The 21,179-nt window shown below is 38.3% G+C and overlaps 1 protein-coding gene across 5 annotated transcripts in view; it reads left to right on the top strand.

Moving 5' to 3' along the window:
* Positions 1–21,179, top strand: part of ATH9 (ABC2 homolog 9) — a 229,610-nt gene that overhangs the window by 57,868 nt on the left and 150,563 nt on the right. The gene's annotated exons all lie outside the window — the stretch shown is intronic.

Raw genomic sequence — 21,179 nt, 5'->3', positions numbered from 1 at the left:
TAGTTGAAGAGGACATTTCTGATTAAATTGTAATATTAATTATAATGACATGGTCATTCAACATGCGTTGAGGTGTGGAAATACATAGAGTTGTATTTTAAGGAATTATTCTTTTAGAAAACTCAAGAGACTTTCGATGGTTATACGAAGTCTCCTATTGTTATTTATCTTGCATCAACGAATAATATTGTACAGTGAACTTTTATGATCAATAAAATGATATTTTTATTGTGTGGTTGGGTTTTTGCCTTCATTCTGGAAGGGTTTTCCCAAGATATTTCTCGTGTTTATTGTTTCAGTTTTGGCTCGGTTCTTATTGCTGTTAATCATCATTGATGTCTGGGCTCTAGTTTTAAAAGCATCAACCACCTCGTCTGTTGGTGCAGACAACCATAACTCAAAGGAAGTAGAGCGCGAACAATGCCAACAACAAGTCCTCCGGGACTTTGCCGAACGTGAACGTAACCGTTGCGAGGAGAAAGAGCGTGATGACACTCAACAAAGAACAAACCCATGAGCTTTAAGCTTTGCAGAGAAGAATAAAGAACACTGAAAAATTCATAATAACGAGATCGTAAAGTTGATCTATTGTACAAAAATATGAATCAAAAAAAGTGTTATACATTTTGTTTTATGATGATTATAATGTTTGATTAGATTGATGCCAAATCAATTAAACAAAGATAAGAATAAGAAGCAACAACTAAATGCCTTAGAAGCCACACATGATGCTTTCATTTTTGCCTAGCAAGTAGAATGTTGACGAAGGTTTAGGCAACTCGCCGAAGGACAGCCAACCAACGGGTTAACCAAAGGTGCCAAAGGTAACTGTGGGGGTGTTACGGGAGAGGCAATAACTGAAGGCGAAGACTACTATTCGCTGGAACCTAGGAGAGTGACAAGTAGGGAGGAGTCACTTGTGGAAGTGAGGCAAAAAGGCTAAATTTGATTGAAAAAATGCAGGAACAATTTCTCAACTTGTCCATCATGCCACGAGTAGAGGAAACAAGGAGCAGAAGGGAAGAAGGAACTGGCGTAGTTAAAGGTGTTGAGGCGGCATAGGCACGTGACAACCAAGATATCTTGTTCAGTCCTTACTAGGACACTCAGTTCAAATTTGGTACACCAAACATGGGAAGGCAGTTTTGTAGTAGAAATTTGGGATTTGTCCCTGAACAATATAGGCAACGCGGGCAGCTAGACACAAACCCCACCAAGGGTACAACCCATACAACAGCCACTCGTACAACAACCAGTGATGATGGCCACAATTAAGCAAAAATTGTCCAAATTCACGGGTCAGGCAAATGAAGATCTTGTCCAGCATTGCTAGACCTGTGAAACCATATGGACGACCAACAGTCATTGATGAGGATGAGTGGGTCAAGCAATTCCCTGCCACATTGAGAGGAGCCATTGATTGGTACTTCGATATAGACAAAAATCACATGGTAACATGGGCAGATGTAAAGAAAGAATTTCAAACAGAATTCAAATTATTGATAGATGATGATAATGACATCCTTTTCAAAATCTATAGGAGGAAGCAAGTAAAGAATGAATTTGTTATGGCCTATAGGCGACGATTGAAGGAGTTGATCGAAAAGATGGCATCTGTCCCAACCGACAAACTGAAGAAGCGGTACAAATTATTGAGAGATAATGACATCCTTTCCGAAATCTATAGGACGAAGCAAGCAAAGAATGAATCTGTTATGGCCTATGGGCGATGATTGAAGGAGTTAATCAGAAAGATGGCATCTGCTCGAACCGAAAAACTGAAGAAGCTGTGGTTCGTCGAAGGACTAAAGGCCTGCATCTAGAAGAAGATGAAGATCGTACCTCCGACATCATATGATAATGCGTATAACTGTGCAATGGACCTAGAAAGTCCATGCTTTACAAAATGATCTCCAGAGAATGATGAGGGAACTTAAGACATCGAAGGGAGGACCAAGTAAAGCTGAGGACGAGATGTGGTGTACGGATTGTAAGGAAGCCGAGCACATAAAGGGTTTGTGTTAGAATAAATCCTTTTGCGACATTTGCCAGATTGCAGGACATTCCATGAAAGAATGCCCCTATAATTTGAGAGTGAGGAATCAACAAGCGTTCATTCAAGAACAAGCTTCCACATCTAGAATGGGTGGCCAACAAAACAATAAAAATACTATGTCATCCGATGGCTACAAAAATAATTGACGAGGAGATAGAGGAAACAATAATAACAACAACTTCCCTTGGATCCAGTATGATTAGAGGCTTTTGATTCAATGTAGGTGTTGCAACCAGTGGGGATACTTTGCCTGGGACTGCTAGAATGAGGAGACTCCGCAATTGTGTAGGTGGCACGGACCAGGAGACCATGAGGAGGCCACCTGTCCAAAGCCTGGTTGCAACCTCCTTGATGAGGAGAAAGGAGACATTGAGGAGGACATTTTGGCGATTACAAGGGCACAAGCGAAAAAGGGCATCTATCTTGACCCTTTTACCGAAAAGAAAAGACTACTCGAGGCGAAGGCCAAGATTGAGAAAAAACTACATGCTCGAAGGGACCTAGGAGATACCTCTAACACTTGTACTTGAGCCATAGCGGAGCAAAACATTTTAAGGTAAATGCTGTAGTTAGAAGTGCCTGTGGAGTTCAAGGATCTCGTGGAAATGATGCCACATTTAAAAACAGCCTTGTTCAGTAGCCCAATGGTTCCAACAAGTACAATGTAACGAACGAAGGATCCTAGCGGCTTTGCAATAGACTCGATGAAATTGGCTATAAATAGTGTACACAATCCTGCAGTAATGGATATGGGTATCCTCGGCCACCATCCTAACTGACATGGTTATGGATGGTGGGTCAGGGGTGAATGTTCTACCCAAGGACACTTGGAAAAGTTTGGGGAAGCCGATGTTGTGGCCGTCGACCTTCAACTTACTCGAGGTTGATCAACATGGCATCAAACCCCTGAGAACCTTGATGCCGCAAAAGGTAACCATCGGTACACAACCATTCATTTTGGACTTCATGGTGATTCCTCTCAAGCAGAAAGGATATGACCCCTTTTGGTTCCCAAAACCGTAGATTGGAATCCTACGAGCCTTGCCTGCTCGATGCTGGGATATCCAACTGGTTAAGGCCAACTTGACGGGATCAATCAATTGTGATCTAAATCCCCTAAAACAGCGAGCATTTTAATCTTATATGCTTTAGCAATATCAAGACCAATGACTAACACCTCATACTCAGCAATATTATTAGTGCATTCAAAATTCAGTAAGAAAGAAAATTTAAAAGTTTTACCTGATGGTGAAACAAAAATAACGCTAGCCCCATTTCCTTCCTTACTACATGCGCCATCAAAAACCATTTGCCAAACATCATTACAATTTTCTCTTACATAGATTGAAATTGGATCAACAATCTTAGAAGTGGGCTTGGTTATACTTACTTGGAAGTTGTCCATGTCCGAATGGCAAAAGTTAACTTCAGGATCCAAAATGTAGTCTTCGACCAAATAGTACGATTGGGGTTCCCTTTCGATTCGTATTTCCTCTCGATTCGTATTTCCTTGCCTCCGACAGGAATAGTAGCATAAGACATATCTAACTGCACATGACCTCCAACCAAATTCGACCATTGCCTAGATAACAACATACCATAACTTGCTGATATTTCTACTACTGTGATGTCAGTTCTATATGATATATGCGGAAATGATGGAAAACGAAATTCAACATTTTTAATTATTCCAACTACAGGTACAGATCTGTTATCCATGGCATAACACTTTCCATAAGGGGTATCAACTTTTAGTCCTATTTCCTTCATTACATCAGCAGACATAATGTTGACTGCTGCGCTAGAATCAATCATACAATTTTAAACTAATTTATTGTTTATCAACAATGTTAAATAGAACGGGTCTACTTGATTTGCCCTTTTATTTAATGTTGTTCCTAGATATACAATGGGCGTTTCTTCATTACTTTTATCATCATCCTTATTGTTAATATCTTGCACACTAGACAATATCTTCACCGTTTCATGCTTGTAATCAGCAAATTTCATCATATCCATTAGTGGCACAGTAATCTTTAATTGAGATAAAGCATGACTCATAAAACTATGACAATCGGATATTTTCTTACCATGAGTCTGCACAATTGGTTGCTTGGTCATTCTATAAGTTTGGTTACCCTCCTTCTGTTTGGTTTGAGCTTGATTTTCAGGCTTCTTAGATGCGTCAATATGCTGCTGATTCCTTACAAATATACCAGCAGGAGTTCCTTGATCAGTATTATTATCTTTGTTCCTTCTTTGGTATGTATGTTTAGCGTGCTCAACTGCGGCAATAGTATAAGCTCTTCTTTCTTCTGGTGTTAACCTACAAAGAGTAGGATTATCTTCTTCATCTGAAAAGACTTGTTGAGTACATCGCTGCTGGTTAGAGCCTCTGTAATAATAATCAGCATTCTGATCTTCATCCCCAGAATCATCCTCATCTCTTCCCCATATTGGTTCAGACGATATTGTGTTGATCACGGGTTGTTCTTCACTTTCCTGATTTCCTTCTTCAGAAATAGCTTGCGCAACAGTACAATGATTAGGATCGTGGGGCAGCCTACACGCATCACACCATGGGCCATCATCAACAATATTCACTTTCTTCAAGGGATCAGGTGTATCTTTAGATGAGTTGGTCTCTCTGGTTTTCCATCCTTCCAGTTTGTGTTATAAGGCATATCATGTAATCTTACTCTGTTATTTTTATTAATGGGTGGCTTCTCATTTTTGACTTTTATCTCTTTTAACATATCCATTATTTCTTTAAATTCGTCCTTCTTAGGGTTTTTTGGGTTATACAATTTTGAATCATCCCTCTTATTAACTCTTCCTGCGGCCTTCCTATCATTTTCAATAGTCATGGCAACCTTGAAAGCTTGGGGTAGCGAGGAAGGTTTATGAGATCTAATTTCGTAGTGAGTTTTGCTATCAAAGGCACTTAAATAAAAATCAATCAAGAATGAATCTACGAGTCTAGTTTCTCTTGGAATTCTGTTAAGGACTTTATTAAATCTTTTGTTGAACTCTGATACTGATTCATTTGAGTTCTTCTTAATGCTAGTCAACTCATGTGATGCGAAAGATGTATCAGTGTGATCCCCAAACTGCTCAATAAATTGATTTGCGAAATTACACCAACCAGAAATTGATCTGTCTGGCAAGCTTCTAGACCATTCCGTAGCGTCATCAGTTAATGATTGAACAAACAATTTCATGAATACATCTTCATGTTCTTCTTCAAAATCTTCAATCACATTTTTCAGGTTGATAACATGTCTTTTAGCTGATTCTGTTCCATTTCCTGAAAATTTTGGGATGGCATTCCTCAAATCATTTGAAATAGGATTCGGATATCCTTGAATCCCAATGAAGTCAAGCTGCCTATAGTGTTCGATTGCCATAGGTTGCCGCATTACTTGGTTTCTATTGCCTTGATTTTGAGCCACATATTCGTGACGGTTTTGATTATTGTTATTTTGATTTGCACCACAAGGCTGTCTGGTATTCTCACTATTTTGCTGAATTCCCTTATTATTTTGTTCATTGTTCCATATTCGCTGATTATTATATCTATTAAAATTGTTATCTTGATTTCTTTCTCTTCTATTCTCAAATAGCGGATTATCATGATTAGTAGCATATTGTGTCTCCAAATTTTTTCTGTGAGGCGGATTATACCTAGGCGGAGTATTTTGATCTGATTTTTCTTCCCTCCACTTATCTGACCTTTGTTCATTAGGAGTTTTAGGTGGAGAAGTAATAAGGTCTTTAGACATTCCTATTTTTGCTAGGATATCATCCGGCTGCATTTTTAACGCTTTTGCCAATATAGCACTATTTCCATTCGTAGTTTCAGCCATTTTCCTTATTATCATGCCCCATTGCATTATTTGTTCTTGTTCATCATCTTCTTCTATACGAGTTACTTTACATTGAGGCTCTTCATCAATTCTATGAATATGAAAGAACGGGTTTTCTTCTTCATTTTCTGGGCTATTATGGCTTGATTCACAAACTTCAGGTTGTTTATTAGCTCTTTCCTGAAAATTTCTATGTCCTGTATAAAACATTTTTGCCTTTTGATGATTGCCTTTCTTACTCTTTGACTTCTTTTCAAAAGTGAGTTGCACAAGTCTTTTAGGTTGGGGGTTTACTGATCTTCTACCCCACATACACTTGCAAAATTAAACAATAGAGTCGCCAATTTCTATAAAGAAATGAAAATTTGGGTTCTATATCCAGCAGAGCTTTATGCCAATAACTTGAAAAACAATTTGCTGAAAGTAAGGAAAGAAATCAAATAAAATGAAAATTTTAGCCAAAACTTCAAGACTTTTGAGCACAACTTTGAAATTTTAGAAAAGATTTGTAGATTTTATCACAATGATAATTAAAAGTTTGAATGTTGGAATCTGAAAATTATAAACGACAAATGGAAATAAAAGAAAACTTATTAATGTATCTATATCTAAGTGAAAGAAGACGAAATCAGAAATCTCACCTCTAGGCTTTTGCCTAAATGAAACTCTAAACTGGTCCTGGAGTAAGTAAATCTTACTTGCGACTTCTCCAGTAGAGTCGCCAATCTGTTGGTTCCCAAAACCGTAGGTTGGAATCCTACGAGCCTTGCCTGCTCGATGCTGGGATATCCAACTGGTTAAGGCCAACTTGACGGAACTAGATAATACAGTCCAAGTTCCCTGCACTTCTGGCTCTGCAAAACCGAGGCGGGTGCGCCTAATCTTGGACGAAACACTTAGATCCAAGACACTTAAAACAGATCAATTAGAATGCGAACACAATAACATTTTCCAAATGGCAAGAAATATAGAAAAACGTTAAACTTGCGATATATGAATTGAGAACAAAAATAAATGATTGAAATAATGTTTTAAATAAAGTATGAATATAGATTAATGCATCATATGAATATATTACTTTCTCAAAGGCAAGAAATTAAACAATTGCCAGCATATGGATTATGAATCAGGAGTAAAGACCAGTGCCTAATTAAATGGGCAATAGAATCAAAATTATCAATTAAAACGTACAACTTTATAAAATCCAATATATTTGAATTATAAACAATTTTAATAATCAGATGCGATGGGTCGATTATTTAAATACAATTTTAAATAAGTCTAAAATGCACTTTAACTCTTACTGAGACAAGTTAGACATAAATACGGAAACAATAAATCATTTCACAATATTTATGATTATCAAATTTAAAATGCAATAATGATCCCGTCCACTATTCTGAATATTAAAATATTTATAAAATATAAATAAAAGACATTTATAAAGGACACAATTTAATAATGAGTTAAACTCTAATGTAGATAAAATAAATGTGCTTACAGATTATGCCTGAAAAATTAAAAGTAGAGACACTCCCTAAGGATGATCTATCCACAGCAAATATATCAGGATCGAATGAGATTGACTCAAAAATCCACCATCCACAAGCTTGGTTCAATAGGTCACTCCGTTGCCGATGAGAAGGTATAACATATCATAAAACAGGCTAAGAAAAAGTTTCAAATATGAAAATTGAATGTTGTTGTATCTTCCTTGGTTCTACTTTACATATATTTATAAATGTCCAAAGGGCATCAGTTGCGTTCGAAGCCTTGCGTCTCTTCATAAATAAAACTAACGGATACTGAAAACTTATGTGTTTTAAATTTATCAAAATATAATTAAACGCCTTTGCTTTATATCTCCCACTGGCATTAATGCAGAGTCTTTTGCATCCGATCAAATAAAATAACCCCTCCAACATAACTTTGCGTGAATCAACCCCATTATACAATGACTTCAGACACTCTCAATGCTCCTCCCGCTCGATCTGAGATACCATCTTTTCTATCACTTATTCGTCATTATCGGAAGTACTGCTGGTGCGTCTTTTGGCTGGTGGTGCATCCTAGCATCATATTATAGATTATATGTTTACAAAAACCGCTTCAGGACCCCTCTCCATGCACTCATTCATGCGATAATAATTTGGTATTCACGCCTTTGCACAGCGATTAATTTGCCATAGACGATGTGCACTCTCGTGACCGGTATTTGCTATAGTTGGAAAACATTATTATGGAATTCTGGCGGCTCTCCTGCGATTTCTTATTGCGTGATTCCAACGGTGATGACGTGATTCCTTCAATCCCGCGGACATTTGAATGGGAGAATACACAGATGGGGTGAATTGTGCGGAACTCCTCCTTGTGCTTGGGTTGCAAATAGTCTTTCTCGTTTCATACGCTCGCCGCCTAGATACGCTTAATTCGATACCTCCTTTTCCTCAGCATATATTCTCTAGACCTGCACAAGAATACAAAATCAAAATAAGTTTATCAATGATTAGCAATATTTAACACAAAAAACCATGATTCAACGGTTCTCTGAAACATAATCATTAGGCCTTCAAATAACTCCCGTAGCTTCACGCATATACAGTAATACGATGATAACTACTTGGCGGATTGTGAAAACATAACTTCCAGATCTTAACCAATTTGACATGAGGATACTGCACACTTCAATGTAATGTGAGACGGGAACTTCATTTCATCGGTGGACTCGAAATCTTGTTCTCATCAAGCCTGCATGATAATAATATTACCGTCTGCACTTATGTTCTCTGACTGGGATCACTGCACCATATGTATAGCAGAGACACAATTGTGGGCAAGATTTGACTTCCTGCAACTTTGTTTGGAGCATTATCTAGATAGAAGCTTTGACAGGAGATTGGCATGATTATTATCTGCATTTCTGAACTATGTGCAGACATTTTATACTCTTTTGGTTTCTGAATCAATACAAACTGTTCATAAAGTTCGCTGCTAATGGAATCCAATACTTCAAAAGATAAATTTATTATCAGGATCATGACTTCACTGCACTATTTTGGCAAATATTGCAACTATGCATCATTTATTGCATTCATGCTGTATATCTCACATATACGCTTGCTATCTAGTGAAAAACCTCTTCATATGTATTTCTGAATACAAACTCTCAATTATCAACCTCACAGAGAATCACTAAAATACCTACAAAATTTGATGAACATTCTGATTACAGTATTACCCAGTCTACAACCAGAGGTGGTTATATGTATCTTCTGATTCCAAGGATTAAAAGTCTTGCTTTCATAGTACATCATCAGCAATACAAGAAAGTGTACAGGCTATATCAGACATGATCCTTGACCTATCCTTTAGCTGTTGGCATACCGTGATGATAATTTCTCCTATAACTGTAGGATTCATCCTTTTCACTATTATAAAACATGCTAAGCACCACGACATCTTCCAGAAAATTGTGTGAAAACATGGGTCTCTGATGGCAGCCAATTCAATACATTTCTATCAAGCTCTGAACATTGGTAATGACATTTCTCATATATAGCCTTGCTTATCATTTTCTGCTCTATATAAAAAAAAACTCTCTTCAAGACTATTATTGTTTAAATTGATTTGAAATTTTTTTGGGTTCCATCAACCCCATCCGAGGAAGAGGCTGGTTGGTGACCGCCAAGGCAAACCATAATTGGAAAAAGAATACCCTTATCATTCGAGAAGGGGGGAAGAAAATTTGTAATGGATCTTAGAACCCAGATGGTTGACAAAGAAATGGCATCCTCATCAGATTTTGAATCTGACAATGGGGGAGACAAAGGGAAGAGGAGCATGGAGCCTAAGGATGAAGGGGTACTGGAGTTGGAAGATGACACAGATTCCATGGATGGCTTATTCCATTGGAAAAATGAATGACTATAAACTATTCCTTTTGTCCTGTAATGTGCTTGAAATCGAAGAAGATCCCAATGAGTTCCCTTAGGAATACAGAGAGTACAAGGAAGGTGAAGCACAGGTCGAGGACAGTCTTGCCCACGAATTCCCTAAGGATGAGCGGATTCAATACAAGGAGGCAAAGCTGAAGGAAATAAACCTCGAAGATGAGGAGAACCCAAAGACCATGGGATTATTGGGACCTGTTGTTAAAAATTACAACATTCAAAATCTTTATGGAGTATAAGGATGTCTTTGCTTGGACATATAAGGACCTGAAGGGTGTACCTCCCGAGCTATGTGTTCACTGAATTCCCCTAGTTCCAAGAGCCCAACCTATACGGAAAAGGCTGTATAGGATGAACAAGAACTATACCGCAAGAGTAGAAGTTGAGATTGAACAAATGTTGGAGGTGGGTATTATCTTTTGGGTGGACACGAGTGAATGGGTCTCACCCATCGTGATCTCCTTGAAGAAGGAAGCAAACCAGATCTGCATTTGTGTGGATTTTCAATGTCTTAACATAGTAACCATTAAAGATCCGTTTCCCATTCCGTTCATGGACAACATATTGGAGGAGGTAGCCGGCTACAAAATTTACTCATTCATGGATGGGTTCTCTGAATGCAACCAGATACCTATTGCGGAGGAAGACAAACTGAAAACCACCTTCATAGTGGAGGATGGTGTATACGCTTACAATCGAATGCTCTTCGGCCTTTGCAATGCACCAGTGAGCTTCCAGTAGATTATCTTACACATCTTTGATAAGATTTCAATGGGGAACTTTAAAGCATTCTTGGACGACTGTCCATATTCAACGGACATGACAAGCACATTATGGCCTTGGGGGAGTGCATGGAAAGGTGTTGGCGAGCTTGTCTAGCACTTAACCCCAAGAAGTGTCGGTTTATGGTGCCACAAGGGAAGTTGCTTGGGCACATAGTGTGCAAAGAACTAAAAACAGATCCTGATAAGGTACGAGTGATAGTAGAGATGGAGGCTCCTACAGACGTAACTGGCATCAAATCTTTCCTCGGCACAAATTTCATATCCAATGGATAGGCTCACAAGGAAGGTTGAAACCATATGCTTGGAAGGGAGAACAAGAGAAAGCCTTCGAGGATTTGAAAACAAGGTTGTTGGCAGCCCCTATTCTTGCATTTCCAAATTGGGACAAGGAATTCCATGTGCATGTCGACGCATCCAATTATGCCATTAGAGCCACCTTGGTTTAGGAAGGGGCACATGGACTTGATCACCCAATATACTTCACAAGTAGGCTACTGTTGAATGCCGAGAAGAACTATAACACCACGTAATGGGAGGCCCTCAGAATGGTTTATTCGGTCTAGAAATTCAGGCACTATTTACTGGCAACTCCATTCACCTTCTATGTGGACCACCAAGCCCTTATGTACCTGGTTAACAAACTAGATTATTCAAGGGAGGGTGAGCCAATGACTCCTCTTACCCTAGGAGTTTATGTTCAAGATTTTTGTGCGGCCAGGCCGTAGCCATGTTATTGTAGACCAATTGTCACTAATTAAGTCTGGTGAACCATTCGTTGGGGTAAATGACAACTTTCCAGATTCCTATTTGTTTCATATTGCCATACTCCCAAAATGGTATACAAGTGTAGGGGAGTACTTGTCTACAACTTAGTTTCCTCTGGACATGCCCCCTAGTGAGCGAAGGAAGTTGGTCCTCAGCAGCAAGACCTTCCAACTAATTAATGGACTGTTGTATAAAAAATGGGCCTAGACCAAGTCTTGAGGCGATGTGTGATTGAGGAGGAAGTTCTGAGTGTGCTTCGGGAAGCCCACGAAGGACCTGTAGGAGGACACATGGGTCCAATACAATGACAAGAAAAGTGCTCTTAATAGGCCTATGGTGGCCAACTTTGTACAATGATGCTAGAGAATGGGTGGTTGGATGTGATACATGTCAACGGGTTGGGAAATCCCTCAAACGAGATTTTATACCCCTCAATGCTTCCCACTCCAAGGAGATATTTGAGAGATGGGGACTTGACTTCATCAGACTTTTAAAGGCTAGTCGTGCTCAACAATGTCGGTATATTGTAGGTACCACATAATACTTAATGAAATGGGTCAAAGCACACACGTTGACGAATAACTCATCATTGAGTACTACAAAGTTCATTTACGAACAGATCATAACAAGATATGGCATCCCAATTCAATTAACAAGCGATAGATGTGGTCATTTCGTGAATCATGTCATTAAGCTATTGACCACAAAATTAAAAAAATTTCACACATTGTCGAGCCCAAATTATTCTCAAGTGAACGGTCAGGCAGAGATAGCTAATAAAATCATAGCGGGCATCATCTATAAGTCTTGCAGGGTCGAAGGTGAAGACTAGGAAGAGAGATTACCTTTGGTGTTGTGGGCCTACTAGACTTCTTACAAGGTGACCACAGGATAGACACGCTTTCAATTGATGTACGGACAAGAGGCAGTGGTTCCTGCGGAATTCATGGTCCCCAGCCTATGGATCACCATTGATAACAAGCTTGGCGACATGGATACTCTGAGGGAAAGACTTTATAACTTGAATAAGCTAGACGAGAAAACAGCCATGGTGCAATGGGCGACGAATGTAGCACAATAGAGGAGGAAAGTGTGGCATGACAAGCACCTTTGTCAAATGCAGTTCACACTTAGATAGTTAGTGTTGAAATTTAATGGGTGAAATGAAATAAAGCCTGGGAAATTTAAAGTGAAATAGCTCGGTTTGTATAAAGTGTGAGAAGTGGCAGCTAATGGATCAGTAAAGTTGTGGACACTTGATGGTAGAGAGATTTTGAATGCCGTCAACGGATTGAAGCTAAAGGTCTACCACCAGAGGCAAGGAAGCCATCACACGAAAGGGTAAAGTAGAAAAAAAAAAGTTGGACGACATGTCCCACGAACACCATGTGTTCTGCAAGCAACATGTGTCCCGCGGCGTGGGACTCACGAAGAAGCACCTTGCGGATGCATAGAAGGGAATTGACAGAAACCGCAAACATGTAGAAGGGAATTGATGGACACCACAGGCACACCATATATATTGTACTATAGCCAAGTTTGCCACCAATTCAAGGACAAGTAGCAGGCATTGCGGTGAACAACACGGAACCAAACAACAATCAAGGGAAGCACCTGCGGAGAGGCAATGACACATAAGTAAGCTTTGAGGGAAAGACAAAGTGTGACGGTCGTGGTCATCTGAGGAAGGCATAACCGGATTGCATCCGCAGGGCAACCCTAACCGACAAAACAAGAAACTATTAAATAGTTTAAAGTATGTAGTTAGCAGGAAAGAGGCGAAAGTGGAAGGACCAATTGGAAGCAGAGGGTTTTGGTATGGACAAAAATGCACAAGTTTTGGCCTCGAAATCCGTGTTGCAGGACCAGGACTAGGAGCCCCGTCCAATAACAAGAAACAAAAGGTGCATTCGAAAGTGCAACAAACTGGTCAAAATGTAGATATTCCCACTGTACAGTTCAGCTTGAAGGCTTAAATGGTAGTGAGTGTAGGTGATGGTGGTAGGAGACGCCAGATACCGACCTCATCAAACAAATACTGATGTGTGTGCAGGTGCATTGGACCATTCAAATTCCAGTATTTTTCATATGGTTGTTTAAGCCGTTATTGAGAACTATGATTGAATCATATAATAGACATAGCAAGATGAGCTCATTTGAATACAAAAAACATCCTATCACGATTTCGTTCAAAGCCCGTGATTTTATTAGTCCTTGGTATTCTTGGCGAAGGAGGCCGCAAGGTGGTAACCACAAATCACAAACTTCCACAGGATCAGAAGGAGTACTAGGTGACGCTGGTGGGTCGAGACCTCATGATGGATGAATTCAATTCTGTTGTAAAGTGTAACAAGAGGAGAGGATTAAAACGTGACTTTATTAGAGAATGACATTGGCTGTGTATCGTGGATGTAATAAAGAGCTGACTAACAGGGACGAGTAGGGCTTCAAATATTGCCTTGCCATAGATTGTTTTCATGAATAGCTTCATGAACGGGATGGTATATGGTTGGGCATTTGTCCTCGTCAATTGCATGGAGGAATTTATAACTCTGCAACACCTTACATTTTACATGCTTCACCATGCCATTGAGCTATTTTTAGAAGTCGCACTTCATCAAATTCTGGCTGATGTATTCAAGGTTCCGTCGAAAAGAAAATTAGCGCAGGGTGAACCTCCAGTATTCTATTGGCGACACTTGGACACCGAGGGCACAATAGTTGGTTAGAAGAGAGTGATGCAAGTATTGAGCATGGGTGACACTGATAGTGGTCGTGAAGACAAAGATTGAGTAGACTACTTCAGAGAGCGACAGCTCTCAAGCCAAGGACAAGGCAGAGGTGACCCAAACAGTGTCTCCGCCTAAGTCATTGTTCGCATTGCCTTTGTTACTTGTGACAACTTACTTGACACCCACAATTGTCACTCCTTCCATTCCATCGTTCGGCCAAAGGAGGCCACAAATTGTTATGACACCTACTCTGATGCCGACCACAGATTGTTATGATACCTACTCCGGTGCCGACTACAGAGATTGAGCAGGTGATGGGGACAAAGATAGTTGAAGTGTCTTCCCAGGTGGCTGAGAGTAACCGACATTGTCCCTGACTAGATGAGCCTAGATTAGTAGAAGGTGCGATGGAAATACACTAGGTAGAGACAGATGAGAGCGGCTTTCCTAAGCCCTAGGTCAAATTAGAGGTCATTGGCACCAAGGCAGTTGTGACCATTGCTTCTACCCTATTGGCAGAACCAGAGAGCGTGGTGTAGTCGGCCCAACCGGAGATGGAAGATGTCTAGGTGATGAGCCAAGCTAGCATGTTCTTGAGACGTTAGTTCCGATTCACTTCTGCTGACGTTGGTCCTCCCTTCAGTCCCCACGATGGGAAGAGGGTTTGAGCAAAACACCAGGAGTAGCACCGCAGGAGGAGAGTCCACTATCCGAGGATGAGCTCGACGAGGAGGTTGCACTGGAAGTGGAAGTTGCCGCCATAGTAGGTATGGAGGTTGAGTCAGATTAGCAGATTGGGTAGGAGGACGAGGAGAGCTTTTCCTATGGGTTGGATGAGGAGAGATCTAGGGCATACATTAGAGCTTTGGAGAATGTGCTAGAAAGAGGTAGGGTGATTGGACAACATGCCTTGACCAGAAGAAGAGAATTGCAGTTGATCCGGGCCTACATAAGGAAAACATGCCCTGAGCGGTTTCACTCTTGCTTTGAGGCAAGAGGGTGGCAAGTAGTGGAGACACTGGAGATGCTAGTAGATTGGGCTATAGAACTCGAGTTGGGACCAGTCACCAACATCATGGAGAGGCTTGCACATGAGATAGTAGCCACGTATAAAGACGCCTACTATGCTCAGCGGTGTGCAGAGGTAGACAAAGTGGTGGCTGAGAGGTCTAGAGAGGCCGAGGTGAAGGCTTGGGAGGAGCTAGCTACTCATTTAGCTAGCCAGCAGGCAGCTTGGGTGATAGAGCATGCAACTCTCTTACAAGATAAGGAGCAGGCGGAAGAGGGGCTAGAAGAGGCTAAAGTAGCCTGCACATAGAGGGAAGCTTAGGCTGTGGAAGCTGCACTCTTATTGAAAGACTAAGTCACAAGGTTCGAGTTCGAGTTTGAATTCAGGAACTATAAAATTCGGATGAAGTTCGACAAGGTAAAAAGTTTGAAAAAAATTCGACATTAAATTCGCCTTTGTATAATTTATTTATTTTAAAATATAAGTAATATATTTACTAAATTATCAAATAATTTAATATAGCTAAATAGATTAGAAATCATTAAATGTAGACAAGAATATAAATATAAACCACAAAGCACACAAGAAATTGCAATCACAAATATTTATTAAAAGTATATTTAAAATTAATCATAATTTTGAATAAATTAAAACTACTAAAGTAAATTTGATTTTAAAATTAAATAAACTAAACAAATTTTAAAATATTTATAAATTGACTAGATTAGTATTTTTATTTTAATTCAAATTTTGTTAATTTCATATATTACTAACTAATATATAGAAAAATAACAAAATATTAAAATTTAATAATGAAATGTTTATATTGAACATTAATACAAAATAAATAAAATATTATTTTATATCATTATAAACTTAGAATAAAAATGTCCTCTTACATATTTTTATAAAACAACCCTAAAAATTAAACTCTACAAAAAATTTAATTTAAAATTAAGGTGCGTCCGCAACATTTGAAGTCGAAAACTGACAAAACAGGAGTAGAAGCCACATATGTAGAGGTGGGTGTACCAGTTTTCAATCTTGTTGAAAAAAGAACAACTTTTAAGCCTCTATCGGGTAGTTTTATTTGCATAAGGGTCAACGATAGAACCAAAGCCACTAACAGCAGATTGAGTTGTTGCAATGACCAATTTGTAGTGATTGGAGCTTGAAAGTTAGCTATTACCTATCAAATCAGAGAAGACATGGCCAACTTTCTTGGTGAGCTGCATCTTTGAGTGCAACATAAACGAGTTCCACAATGAAGCCTGCGATTCCTTTTTAATCTGAAAAATACACAGTAGAGAACGTTTTCTGAAATATATTTTGAATAAAAAAACCTAACCCAAAATTTCCGTACGAATTTATGGCGAATGAAAACGAATCTTTTGGGGTTTTTAAAAATTTGCAGGATTTCGAATTTCATTCATGAAATTTGCTGAACCTTGTGACATAGCTGAAAGAGATCGTAGAGGTCAACACGAGGACTCGGATTTGTGCATCCGCATGGATCAGGTCTACGAGTTGCGCTAGTTGTTGAACGCTCCAGGGACACAACTTCCCCCTTAGTCTCTGTTTTCTTGATATATTTGTATAGTCGTCTCCTATTTTGTAAGTATTGAGTACCCAGGGCAACTTTCTTTTGGGGGGGGATGATGATGTCGGGAAAACGTGTAGTTAGACGGTTGGTCTGTCCGAGGAAGTTGGATGCGATGGTTTGGCTCACATCCCTTCAGACACTATATGTATGCACTTCTCTCTTGGAATGAGAGATGCTGGTATGGAGAAAACTTGTATGTAGCAATCAGTTGATGAATACAATGCTGTTATATTCTCTTTATATCCATTGTTTAGTACTTTATTTATGTGTGCAATTAATCTTTGTTAACCCATGAGGGGAAACATCAAGAATTCATTGTTTTTAATCCTTATAGTGATTATGTGATTAAGTGAGTGAAGTTTGAAGCAGCCATTTGAAATGAATAGAACTTAAAGACATTGAATTAGAAGAATAGGGCACATTGACGTTACATTTTTGAGACTTTGTTGTCATTTTCAGAAGATTACAGTGGTTGCCTGATGACTCATTTCTAGTTGTTCTAGTAGTTTGCACCCTTCATACAGAAAATTGAGATGATCTATTCAAACTTCCATATCATGTTGCAACTTTGGAAAATAGACATAGACATGTCTGTCAGAGATGAAGAAGCTGTAAGATAAAGGGATAATATAAAACGACAGCATGAGGAAGACTCACTTTATATGTTTGATCCTGATACCTATACATTATTTTAGGTAAACATTAGTGACCACCATTTAGACTTGTAATCATTTGTTTTACATGCAATGATGCGCAATAGCATATGTGTAAAACACTCAATATGTTTGAAATATTCTCCTACAAAGTCAAAAAAGATTGGCATGGTGTTATCCTATTCGGATATATTCATAAGTAAACAAATGCGAACAGTGAGAAGGGGCGAACACCATTATGGAGTCATCTATTTGAGTTGCAGCTCAAAGCCATGAAAATGGGAAGTACGTTTGAAGTTACATCTTCAACAAATATACGGTTGTAATAGAACAATTGTGGTCCAAGAATTTATGAGTGACTAACATGGATTCTCACTTGAAAACAAATTAGAGCCTTGGAATAAGCATGGGTATATTGAAATAGATTAAAGACAAAACAAATTTTTAGGTTGGATATATCATTAAAATAAACTTAGAATTTGATGGAATGATGGAACGGAGAAGGAATGATGCATAATCTGGGACCACTTTTAGCGAGATGGAAGTGTATCTGCACAACAAAGAAGGATGTGGGTGCCTCTTTTGAATTGTTTTGAGAAGGTGATAAAGCCCCAAACAATTATCCACTGTGGAGGCTTGAAGAATGCCCGTAATCAATTCTTAATGGATATTATAAGAATCTCAATATGAGAGAAGTTACAGAAACAATCGACAAGTCACTTACATCAATGAAATGCAGAGACAAAACAAAGTTATTTGTCTTGTATGGCATCAACGATTAAGGAAGCAACGCGACAGTCAACGCGACGGTCAAATGAAATAATAATAACGAACCTTCTGAAAATGTTGAGTGCAATTATATTTAGACAGACTTCAAAGGAAAGAGAAACACATTTGAAAGAGGTGACGGTAACACATTCACACATCGTGGCATATGGCTAGGAGTACAGTAGATATACAATTTTGGCAATCCACGTCAGAATTGGAAGTATTCACAACATTTGGAAAACACACAATTGACCATTGTGGGTGCGGCTAGTATTATCAAACATTCTCATTGAAAGAAGACACAAATAAATCTATGCCAGGTCATCAAACAGTCAAGGCATCATAATCCAAAATAAATTTAGTTCATGAAAGGATGCGATTAAGTCATAATAATATTTATCATATGTAAATTCTTTATCGTAGCTTATGAAGAGGCGCGATTAAGGAAATAGTTATTTTTGTTGATAAACCGAGAAGTATGACTTTTCATATGCTAGAAATGTCTTTTCATGAAATTTGAAGATATAAAATGGAATGAGAAGTTCCATGGGAAATTGGAAATAAAATAAAGACATTCGACAAAGCATTTGAAGAAGAAATTTTTTATTTTTACTTGTAAGGAGGAATAAAGAGTGAAAAGATGATTTTTTTAATGTAGTTTTTAAAATTATATTGTAATGGTAAATAAAAGCCTTTTGCTTTTTGATTATTCAAAAGGTATGGAGATTTAAACTGCAATTGATTCGTCCATTCTGTAAACAATTTTAAATGTCAAATAAGTGGACACTGTCATTTAGCATTTTAAATATGATCATCATAAATATAGTGAAATATCAAATTGTTTCTGTATTTGTGTCTAGTTTGTCTCCCTACGCTAGGAGTTAAAGTTCAAGCTGGACTAATTTAAGATTGCATATATATTTGATTTGTTGCATCTTGATTATTAAATTGTTGATAGTATAAGTGTGTAGAATTCAATAAAGTTGTACGTAAAAAGCTTCATTGTAGTTAATTCTATTGCTCGAATAAACAAAGGCATTGGTCTTTTGAATAATTGAAGTATGATTATTGGGTTTATATTTGAAGTCATAAAATCTATATCTTCCTCCTTACAAGCATCAAACCAATTGTTAAGAACCATATACAAAACATTTAATTAATTCAATCATTCAACATTCAACCAATTTAAGCACTCAACATTCAATTTCATTTTGATTCAGTTTGAGGACCTTGCCAAGTAAATTCACTCTATAAAAGCCTTGAATATGGTGGTTAGGTTCGAGTTGAACGTCTACCTGCCTAGGTGTAGCGGAGCTTGAAGTGCAGGTGTATCAAGTTCATTTCCGTTCATTGGCCAGAACTGTTTGTGGAATCCTATTGGAGAATTGACAAGCTCTTGGATTTCCAATCTGTGGTTTTGGGAACCAACACCCCTCTCCCCTAATTATTTTTATTAAAAGAAGTCCCTTAGTAACCCTTATTAAGCTTCATGCAGGGGAATTATTGGCTTTTGCATTTTAAGCCAAATGCTTGATGTGTTTCTCAGGATGGGGCCATTTTTATTTCAATTTCTAGGGCTCATTTGTATTTTTTTTTGGGTGGGAACATGCTTGTGAGTCTCTTATATATGCAGCTTGTGGAGGAGCTTAATCATTATGGAGATGTTTACTTTTTATGCAATCCATGAATTGGAGTTGGTTTCATATTTGCAGTTTTGGGGGTTAACAGCCTCTCTAGTCTGCATCATTGAGCCAATCATGTAAAGTCTCCTCGGTGAGACAATATTGTTTTAGACAGTGAAGAGTTAGTTTGTTCCAGAGTTGAAAATTAATAATGCCAATCAGTAGGTAGTCCAAAATCCAGAGTTAACATATAAATCCAAACTACTTCTTGGCTGCAAACTTCAGTGATCTCTGTAACAGTACGAAGCATACATCCTACTGAATATAGTGATATCAAGATCAAACTCTAACACACAGATCGAGTTGTCATGGGAGAGTTGTTTGATGCCAACCATCAAGTTTGTATCTTGTCCTGTGCCTGATATATATTGACTCTGGTACTGAGGTATTCAGCGCCTACATTGCCATCTGCAAATTGCACTATTTCCAGTATATGGCACCAGCTTAGATACTATCTCAGAAACAGCCATTGAGCCTCTGTAAATTCATCATCAGCAGTAGAGAGGGAGTTTAATCTTGCAGTAACAGAGTGATACCATCAAGCACAACTGTAAATCTAGTCAGAATAACAGCGGTTTCCTACACTGCCAATAAGTAAAGCAGTTCTGAATCCATACGAGCTTCCTTCAATCCAACTATCTGTCATTTTTCTGCCCTTCCCAATATGGAATATCATTTGCAGACCAAGGGCACACATATTTTCAGTTGTAATCAATTTCAAGTCTGATTAGGATTCTTCGATTATGGCAATTTTTTTGTTTGAGCGTATTGTGGTTTCATATGTTTTTCTTGTTATTGCATACTTGGGATATCTCATTCTGGAAAATACTAAAAACCATCTATTTCTATGTAAGAAGATTTGTAAATCCAGTGTTTCTCTAGGATCATTTCCCATCACATTCTTTTTCGCTGCTGAACATTGTTCTAACTACCAATATATTATTTTTCAACATGAAATGCATATTCTGGCACTGCAAAATGTATCGTAGTTCTCTTTATTTGTTAATAAGAGAGAATAAAAAGATGATTGAACATCAAGTTTTACATTTTGAAATATTAACCTATTCTGATGATTAGAGAATTTTTAGCTGGAATTCTTTTGTTGGTTGCATAATTGCACGTCCTTTTGGAACCTTCATGCTCTTTCTTCGAATTAAGTTCCCTCAAGACTTAATGCAAAAATATGGTGGTAATGGACATTATAATGAATTTTGTGCATGTTGAATATTGGAGTTGAACTTTGAAGTTGTGGAATCATTCTTTGACTATCAATTGACTCAAGAGAGACCAACCATAACCAAAGTAATATA

This window comes from Cupressus sempervirens, chromosome 4, assembly GCF_028749045.1.
Source record: "Cupressus sempervirens isolate cs-2001-9-10 chromosome 4, ASM2874904v1, whole genome shotgun sequence".
Lineage (NCBI taxonomy): Eukaryota > Viridiplantae > Streptophyta > Pinopsida > Cupressales > Cupressaceae > Cupressus > Cupressus sempervirens.
This window is presented reverse-complemented; position numbering and strand designations above follow the sequence as displayed.